The sequence below is a fragment of the Zonotrichia leucophrys genome, chromosome 2 (assembly GCF_028769735.1).
Source record: "Zonotrichia leucophrys gambelii isolate GWCS_2022_RI chromosome 2, RI_Zleu_2.0, whole genome shotgun sequence".
Lineage (NCBI taxonomy): Eukaryota > Metazoa > Chordata > Aves > Passeriformes > Passerellidae > Zonotrichia > Zonotrichia leucophrys.
Window position 1 is genome coordinate 114460774 of NC_088171.1, and position 10252 is coordinate 114471025.

Sequence of the window (10252 nt, forward strand, 5' to 3'; positions counted from 1 at the left end):
ATTCATTACAGCAAAATTTATATTCAGATAAGGTTAACTAATTTGTGTGTTCTTCCACCCTCCATTTCTTAATATACAGAACTCCAAGTCTGTTTTCAGGTTGACTGGTGGATTTGATTTGGTTTGGGGAAATGTGCAAAAGTGTTTCTAGGCTGTTAGTAAAACAAGGGAGCCTTCCAAAGCAATTTCACATGAGGCAAATGATCCTAAAAGACAGACTTGATAACAACTGTGCTTACAAAATCATCTTCTAAGCAAGAAAAAAAAAAGCTAAGCAAGAAAAAAAAAAAAAAAAAAAAAAAAAAAACCCAAACAAACCAAAATACATTCTTAGAAGACAAATGGAGAAACTTTGCCTGGTGCACGTCAATAAGACGTACTTACACCAATGCTCTGGACAGAAGCATTTATCATACTGCTTTGATTACAGACAGTTTATAATCATAAAGGGCCTCCCTGAAGGTCCACCACAGAAAATGAATAACTTTCTTATGACTTTAGTGGAGTCCAATAAGCCCCAGGAGAAAGCACATGGGGATTTTGCTCTTAAATTTTGCAACACCAGTCTAAGTAAAATTTATTTTTTAAAGAATCTCTTCAGTAGCTATTTTGCAGTGCACATGAACTTTACTGCCAAGTGAAATTTTCAGTCTTTGTGCACTTAATACTGATCTGACTAAGCTGAAAATGTCTGAGGAAGAAATATCAGGCTTTATATTAAAAAAATTAGTTTACTGGAAATAATACTTAGGCATTTCTATGTCTTCCAATTCCTTTAGTTACTGGATGAGGCCAAGATACCTCACTGGATTCCAGGATAAATTAAAATGTCTGTTTAAATTTTCAGATAGTTTGTGAATATATTCATTATATTTTAATATTTTCTATGAAATAAAAACTGTCTCTTGAGGTATATATTTCAATTTCAGTTTCAAGACAAATCTACATCTTTCTGTGAAGTCCATGTCACCAGGGAAAATCTTGGTAAGTGAAATTTTATCCTAAGCTCAGGCAAGAGTCCTGTTTTCTACCCAGCCTGCTATCCAGCCCTCCATGGTTCTTGCCTGTCATTCTTCACCACTGAAATCCCTGAAAATGGATCTAGCATTTGGATCCTGACAGATTTAACTTCATTCTTTACTGCTCACTGGCACAAGGACAGGGATGAGGCAGGTGCAGGTAGATCCTCTTCTCTTCCAGTTTCCAATGGCTACCAGTGACACAACTGAATTGGTGATGGGAGGGGGGACTGCTTCTTCTTGGGGCAAATGTTGGTTGTGAGTACTGAGACTTGGAAATATGATTTGTATTTTGAAAGGAAATGTGGCAAATAAAAGTACTGACACAGTGCAGAGGATGTCTACATGTGTCAAGTACTCACAATGCCAACACACTGAAACACCGAGCTGGATTCCCTGGGCTGTAGAGGATTTTTTTCTGTTGTTTCACATGCAGAAAAATGATTTTTACATCCATTGCAAAAGCGTGCCTTTAGCATCTTTTTGTTTTATGAAATCAGACCTGAAAAAATATTTCTCCCCTCTTTAAAATCAGAGCATCTTTTTCTGCTTAGGTTTACATAAAATTATAAACCCTTGACTTCTCTGACAAGCTCCCTCTTGTGCTGAAACAATCTGAGCAACTGAGCAGAAATCCCTGACAAAATTTTTGAAGAAAGCTAAAATATCATGCCACATCAAGAAATCTCACAGTCCAGTCCTCTAGTTTTCCATCTAGTTCTAGTAGGAAAAATTAAAAGGCCATGATGTGGAGGATGTCCAAGAGTAATTGGCCTTTATCATCTCTGCCACCATAGTACATACATTCAGCACTCTGTAAACATTAGTAACTCCTCATTTTGGCTTGCCAGAGACTAAGTTGGCCAAAATCACACTTCACTTTTGAAAATCATTTTTACAATACAGTAAGATTAGAAGGATACAATTAAAGGAAAAAAAAGAGGAAAGAAAGGGCTTCAGGATTTCCTTGTTTAATAGAAAATAAGAATAAAAGATGTCATATGCACACAGTTCAGAAGTACATATCACACTTTTTCACAGGCCAATAAAAAAAAAGGAAAACCACTCACATCAGAACTATTTCAGTTTGTGATGCTCACTGCTGTGATGCTCTTCAAGCCAGGTGCAGAATTCATGACAGTAAATTGGGCACACCCATGTTGTGGCCATCAGCAGAGGGGTCTAACAGTAGGGCTCAGAAGAGCCAGCACATTGCACATTTAGTTATGTGATGGTTTTGAGTTGTTACTGAAGACATCTCCAAATTGGTCTGTCTCCTACAAGTAGGCAGTTTTTTTGTGAATTTCATTCCCAGAGCTTGAAGACTTTCCATGCACCTGCGCACTCCATTTGGGCATTTCATTAAAGAGATCTGCGTGCTTGTCTTTCTAGACAGGAATGGAAGGGAAAGCTGGATCTGCCCCTGTGCCAGGGGCTGTTGGTGGAGCTCTGGGACCATGATGTGAGCCAAAATCCCAGTTCATCCTCAGTGGACTCAAGCAAACACTTTCTTGGAGACTGTCCTGTCTGCCACAGTGGTAGCACTGTCCCCCTCTCCAGATGAGCAAAGGTCCCTGTGAGAGCTGAAATGCAATGGTGCTGGGCACAGGCAGGAAGGCCCATGAGGAGCTGGGACTGTGCTCCAGAGTGGAAGCTGATCCTCCCTTTGGTGCACAGGGTCACTGCCTGGGTTAGGTGTGTACGCACCAGCTCTGTAGGAATATTATGTGCGGGATTCCCACCATATGGGCGCATCCTGCACGGATCCAGGCGTGTGGGTGCATCCCAGGCAGGCTCCCAGGACATCCACCCAGTCGTTCCCCAGGAGGCACAGGTGCAGATGCCTGGCCCTGTCACTCTCAGGTGAGCTCAGCAGAGAATGGGTGTGTAGAATTTCACCCGAGGTGAGATGGTGGTGCTTCCAGGCACACATCGTGGCATACCACCTTCAGGCACTCACAGTACATTCCTACCTTCCAGGAGCTTCATTCCCAGAGGTCAACCAGATCTCATGTGATGCCTGATAAAAAGTAAATGACTTCCTAATACTATACAAAGCCTGTAAAAAAATGCACATGCAAACACACTCAAATACTTGAAATTAAAATTCCAATAGTATATTCTGTTTTCATTCGTATGTTATTACTACTTTTTTTTCAGAAGTCATAAATTTTCCTGCTTTAAGTTGTTGCCTGATAAAAAATTAATTCCAAATGAGTGGGTTTTTACTGTATATGTCCTTGTTTTCATTTTTCAGTTATTTTTCATAAATACATTTTACATCTAACTACCTCAGCTGCCTTTTGTTTTGTTTTGGCGCATATGAAGTCATGCACTTTCTATATTTGGGGATTTGGGGGGAGGAATTATTTCAATTTTGAATAACCAGGTTCAAAGCCATGTTGATCAATTTATAGAGGAGATCAGTTTAAGAAGACATAATTATTGACAGTTGCAGAACATACATTTTATTTTTAGGTTATGTTGGGGTATAGTTTAACAAAATAACCACCATAAGCTGCTTATTAATTTGCCTTAAAAATGTATGCTCTTTCCTATTCAAGTTGTGTTATTTAATTCTTCTCTTGTACACAATTTATGTGACAAAGACTAACATAACAGTTGGCAGATAAACAGCAAATTGAACAGAGTGGACCAATAGTTTCTCAGTTGTCTGTTGTAAACTGTTGCATTATACACTGATTGTGCTAAAAGAATTGTTACTGTGCTTATACTCCTCAGTCACCACTACAGAAATAAAGTGATGGCAGATCACATTTGTGCTTATGGAACAGTGTAGATACCCCCTCCCCCCGGCCCCAGTACAAGCACAGTGACTACAGGTGAATGATAATCATTGCAGAACTTTGTGCTTTGACTTGTAAACATTGTAAAAATGTATTTGGTATTTTATTTGAAATGAAGAATCGAAATAGTTATTAAAAAAAAAGAAAAAGAAAAAGAAATCTTCCTGTAAATATATATATTCTGAATCCATGTATACAAACATTCCTTTAGAGTTCAGATTGTGAAGAGTGTCTTTATTGGCTAGAGACCGCTGCCTCCCGTGGTGGAGGTTACATGTGCTATAGTAAAGAACACAGTGTGTGAAGTAATTGGTGTACTGCAGTACCATAGTTATTTTGGTCTGTTAAGTAAGTTGCAATTTGTGATGAAATGAAGTTGAAAGTAGTGCTTCATACTAACAAATTTCCTTGGTTACAACTTGATTTTTCTTGTAAAACTTAAAAGGGAAACTTGAAAATTTTATATATTTGGATTTTGTAGATTTTTTTTTATTTTATTGCAACACAAGGTACCAAAATCATTAAATAAAGTACACTGTGGTCATTTTACCCTGTCTCTTGAGTCCTTTTTAAAACATTTTTTATCCTAGTTGATCATAAAAAGGATGCTAACCTTTCAGAAATTATTAGGAAAGAAGATAAAAGTCTAGTTTGGACAAAGGTTTGGAACAGATGATCTCTAGAGATCCCTTCCACCAGTAATTATTTTATGTTTCTAGGCAGTATTACCATAGGAGTTCCTATCCCTGAATGTGGGAGTGATGCAAGTGGTTACTCCTGGGACTGGGAGAAGACTTTACCTGGAGCTTGGACAGCCTTACAGGTGGTTCTCCCAGCAGGGACGCCCAGGAAGGAATGGGACACCCCAGCAGGCATCTCACCCAGAGCAGCAGAAGAGGGTGCTCCTGGCACCACGGATGGGGCTCTTTGTGCTGCCTTGAAAGATGACCTCCAAAACAACTGCTCTCACCTGCGGAACAGGCCAGCAGAAACACAGGATTCCTCCCTCACTGAGAAGGGCCCCAGCCACAGGAGACAGAATAAGGCGCTTTGTTGTTTTCACACCCCCTTCAGACCCCTGAAGGCATCACCATTCAGTGATCCTCATTGAGTAGTGGAGAAGGCAGGGCTGAGCCTCAACCCAGTCTTGTCTTGACACCAATGGTTGGGAAAACATCCAGGGAAGATGCAGATGGTTCTACCTCTGCCTCCTGGGTAACTGCTTATATCACTGAACTATTACACAAGTTGTTGCTGTGTTTGGCAGCATCTCCAATATCCTTGATTCCTTCTTGGAATTCATTGCCACATTTGTGTGTGCAATGGCACCTCAAGCAGCAGCCAAAGTTTGTGCAAGGAAGGCAAGCTCCTAGACCCCTCAGCCTTTCTGTCCCACAGTCACCGTCCCACTCCTTCTTAGATGCTGCATCTTGGACTTCCTCAGGTGATCAAGAAAGGGAGATGAGGGGGAAAACAACCCACAAAACAGTTAAATATCTGCCATGTGCTCAAAGAGACAAAAGAATATATGTGTATATATCTTGGGTAAGTGAATTTGCCAGTAGGGATGACATGTGACTGACAGATTCCCAGAGGGTTTGTTTCTCATGTGTTTCTCTGTTGTGTGGCTAAGGGTTTGAAGGGAGTAGTTTCTTATTTTAACTTGGAAAAGTATGATGAAGGGAGCAGCAGCCCAGCAGCACTACTGGGATTGTTTCACATGAGTCCTAAATCCTCAGACCCTGTAACCCTGTGAATCCTCACCAAAGGCTCCAAAACCAGCAGGCAAGTAATAGAAACATACTTTAAAGTACATTTTTTTCCCCTAGCATGGTTTCCCACTTCTCTCCCCAAATGTAGGCTGCCCAGGACACATTAACTGGGTGGGCTGCTGCCACAGTGGGGTCTAGTTAGCTTGGGGTAAAAGGGATTGATTTTGCATGGTTTTATGCAAATTATTTACCTCTAGGGAAGAAGCTTTCTTCAGGGGACTTTTAATGAAAACCTGCATGAAAGAATCAGGGCAGCTTCTTTTTAGGCTGAACAAAGGTAGTAGACAGTTTAATTAGATTCTTTACAACAGAAGGGGAGGAAAAAAATTGCAAGTGGCTTGAAAAGTGCTTATTCAGAGAACTTTTTGACTCTCCTGCCTTAAAAGAATTGGCGCGACTATAGTTTCAGGGGGAAAAAAATGAAAATCTGAGAAAATACAGAGATTTGGTAGTAAAAGTCCTGGGTGTCTAGGCAAAATTATTCAAGCAGGGTTTTTCTCTAGTTTGGGAGTTAGTAAGAGGCTGAGCTTAATACTGTGCTAATAATGCACCTAGAGACCTGTGTGCATAGAAGGAAGCAGAGGCTTCCTACCATAGCAATGGGAAACTTGGAAAAGTAGATTAGAAGATAGAGAAGATATTTTCCTCCTGAATGTTGCACAGGTACAAGAAGCATTTGTTCAGTGATTTCAGAAACAAAGCTGGAAAGCAGAAAAGTAAGTACTGATGTATAGCACTTTTGCTGTGGGAGTATTTCACACCCACGGTCAAGCACAGAACCTCAGGTGAACTTGGTGTGAAGATGTGCTGGAGACGAAACCTCAGGCATGGTTTTGGGCTGAGCAAAGTCTCAACTTCACTACGCTCTACAATGTGTTTTCCACACAATAATGCATTTTTAAACTATTTTTCATTGATGTTATTCCCAAGTGCTCACGTGCACTCCGTTCCAATGGTGAGACAGCTCGGTTTGCTGACAAAAAGCTCCGGAGGATGTGGAGCCAGGCTGAGTGGAAGGGCGGCTTTCCCTGCCTTTGCTGCCACCTTGCACAGCGGGCTGTGCGTGTTGTGGGCTTCAGGGGCTGCTCTGCAGTGCTGGGCTTCATCCAAGGCAGAAGGATTTCTCATCCACAAGAAGCTACACAAAATAAATTGAAGCTCACACTTGCTATCTTTCAGCAACCCAGATCATTTATTTTAAATCAGGTTCTTGTCAAGCGCTGTGAGCACAAGCTTTGCTTTGCCATGATCACACCCAAGGGATGTGTGGTGCTTCCCACTGCTGTGTGACTGCTACATGTGCTCACAGGACTTACTTTGACCAGTTTATAGAAGTCATGATCACTGATAATGTCCCAAAACATGGAAGGATAAGCTTAAGTACACTACTATTATAAATAATTGGAACTGAGGTCATGTTTTATTACAGATATTGTGGTCTCCTGCAGGTGATCACCAAACTATTTCATAATTTTAAGCATGTTAGTCTTATACAAATTTTAAATTTTCTGTGTCTGTAAAGACAGTAAGCAGTCCAAATTTAGAATTTCATCAATTCATTAAACTCCACCAATTTTTTCAATGTGGACCCAACTTCATTTTATCATCCATGACTAGTGGGGCTGTAGCTGCTGCTAGTAGTTCCTCTATATCTTCACCAGCATTGACCCTACTTGATTCCTCCATTAGCTCTGTGCACTCTTCCTCCAGGCCAGTGGATCCATCACTGCAGTGAAATGAATGTAATTTCTCTTCACTAAGTGCAGTTTCTCACTCTTGTAGCGAGACAAGAGACATCATGACCTGCCTCAGTTCAGCCACCCTCTGCAAACCAGCTATTTCACAACTTGTAGTTAAATCAAAGTAAGAGGAACATCTGGAGTCTCCTTCAGATTGAGTGAGCAGCATTACACATTTATCCCCACTGATCTTTTTTTGTCTGATGATTTTGTAACTCTTCCAAGATTGTCCCTTTAAGGCATTTTCCCTTTGTATGCATTTCTTCATTTATTTTAAATGCCCATTTGTCTCTGATATTTGTTTTTGTGTTCTCCTTTGGGGATTTGTTTTGCTTTGGGCTCTGCTTGCCATCTGTTATATTTGAGACTACATTTCAAGTTCTGTCACCTCTCTGTGCTGCCTTTGATTCCAGCTGACTGTGTCGGTGCAGCATTTGTGAGGAGCTCTGTGGTTACATTACAGGTAACATTTCGTGACGTTTTGTCAGTTTGATGTCCTGAGCAATGTTCTAACAATGTCCTGATAAAAGCAGGAAAATCAACCCATCTCTCATCTTCCCTGCCTGTTAGTGTTCTGTTAGGTACCCTGTGCCATCTTCTGCCTGCATTTTCACCCCAGGATCTGTTGTGCTGACTTGGAATTTCTGTGACTTTTATATGTGCCCATATTTTAAAATCTAGAAAAACCCAATCCAAAATAAGGTGACCCTTCTTTAGCTGTTCCATAATATCCTGGAGCTTTCTCCAGTTCCCAAGAACATAAAATAACTACCATGTGCTTGAAGTCTGCTTTAGCATAAATCACATAGCATGTCTTAATGACCTCCTTTAATGACATCTCCAATTATCTTACCCCTGTGAGCAGCTTACACAGGGCAGGGTGTGCTGTATTTGTACAGTAAAAATGAGGTTGAAGCTTCAGTTCCATTACATGGTTTAAAGGTAGAAATGGGCTGCTATGCCTCCTGTGAGAAGCACTGGTGCTCACACAGGGGTTACAGCTCTCCCCTCTCTGCCCCAGCTGATGGCAGACAGGGCATTACAGGCTGTAAAGAATAATTATGCCTCATGGTTATATCTTTCTTTAAAGCAGCACCAACTCCTATGTGTGACTCATAACTAATAATGAATCAAGTTTAGCCTTTAGATGGGTTTTTGGTTATATATCTGACCCATCTCATATTGAAAGTTATAATTATCCAACTTCATTCCATTTACGCAGTTATCAATTTCTTACATTTGGTCCCATCACCTGATCCCAAACTGTTACTCTGTGCTGATAAGACATGAGATTTCAGTGACAGCCATTTCTTCAACACCCCAATGGGACAGGATTTCATCATATTGGTGTATTATGTAGTGCATAAAATTATTTTACCTTGCCTGTAGAGTACCTCTGTGAGGCTTTGTTGCAGAAAGTATTTCAGGGTGAAATTTCTGTCTTTGATCTCCTTGTATGGATGTCTAGAATCTGACATCTTCAGAAAACATGCAATTAAATGAGAAACATTCTTGGAAATTTAGGGATCCAGAGAATGTGGTCCTTGGTGTTTGTTCTCAGTGCTCAGTTGAATGTCTGCCACATCCTGATGCTGAGACTTCAGAGTGTGGGCTGGGGAGGGGGGAATGGAAAGGACCATTTCTGCTCCTGCCTGAACCTGGCTCCCAGCCCCTACAGGAGGTCACCTCTGGCTCCTGCCCATTTTCAAGGCTCTGGTGCCTCCTGCTCAGCACAGGACCATTGCTGCTTTGTCTGGATTTGTCTCACCTACCATGCAGCCCTATGGAATCGCACAGGGGCAAGCTGGACTTAGCACTCCTCAGGACTGCATGGTTTGGATGGTGCCATGGCTAATGGTCTGATCCAGCCTGGCACATCTCCTCCCTCAGCACTGACTGGAAGTCACTACACTGTGCTTCCAGCCAGGTATGCCATTGCCCTGGCACTGCATGCAAGTAGGACAGGAGAAACCTCAATTTTAAATTTAACTTTTTCAACATTGTTTTGAATACAGATCTCCTAAAACCTTTTCTTTAATTAACTTTTCTTGCATAGATAATTCATTTTTACCAGCAGCCTATGCTACAGGATGCTTCTGACTGTGCACAGAGATAATATACTCTCTTTTTATTTCTGCCTGAAGCAGAATTAAAATAGGAAGTGAAGTTTTGGTTGCACTTTTATCCTTTGGAGTAGTTTTTCTTGTGTGCACATGTGCAACCTCTTTTGAGATTATAGCTCTTATATTTCCTAAAGGAAGACTCAGGAAAAACAGGGCAGCCTTAGAGAAAAGCAAAAAAAATCTTGGAAGAACATAAAAGCTTTGTGTTCATTACAGTTTGCCTTGAAGACTTTATCTGACATTTTTCTGAAACCTGAGTTATCAGAAGCAGTCATTTGCTCTGCATTATCTACTACCTCGATTCAAAGGAAGTACTAAAGCAGTGCCATTTGAATTCAGACAGGAAGACAGGCCCAAGGGAGATGCTCTGCCTCTTGTGAAGGCAGCTGGCTGGGGGGAAGAAAGCAGAGATGCTTCTAGGCTCAGGATCTCTCTGCTATTTATCTTTAACTGCCTGGGACAAATATACAAAGTGTCAAGGCATGAGTGCACAGATCAAAGTGTGCAGCAGGAGGAGGCAGAGCCAGCAAGGACACAGAGCTGGTCAGGCACGGTAGGGAGGGTGAGTAACGGAGCTGGGCACCGTGTCCTGCTGCCCTGCCAGAGCTGAGCTTTTACACACAGCAGGGCAGTGCTCCTTGTTCTGGCACATTCCAGGTCCCACATGTCTGGTTTTTAAGCAGAGGCTGCAAAGAGAACCTTTTCATACTGGCTTTTTCAGCCCACATCAGGCTGCAAGAACCACTGGCTCCCTGTGTGCCAGCTCACATCGCTGCTGGCTTGGACGGTGCA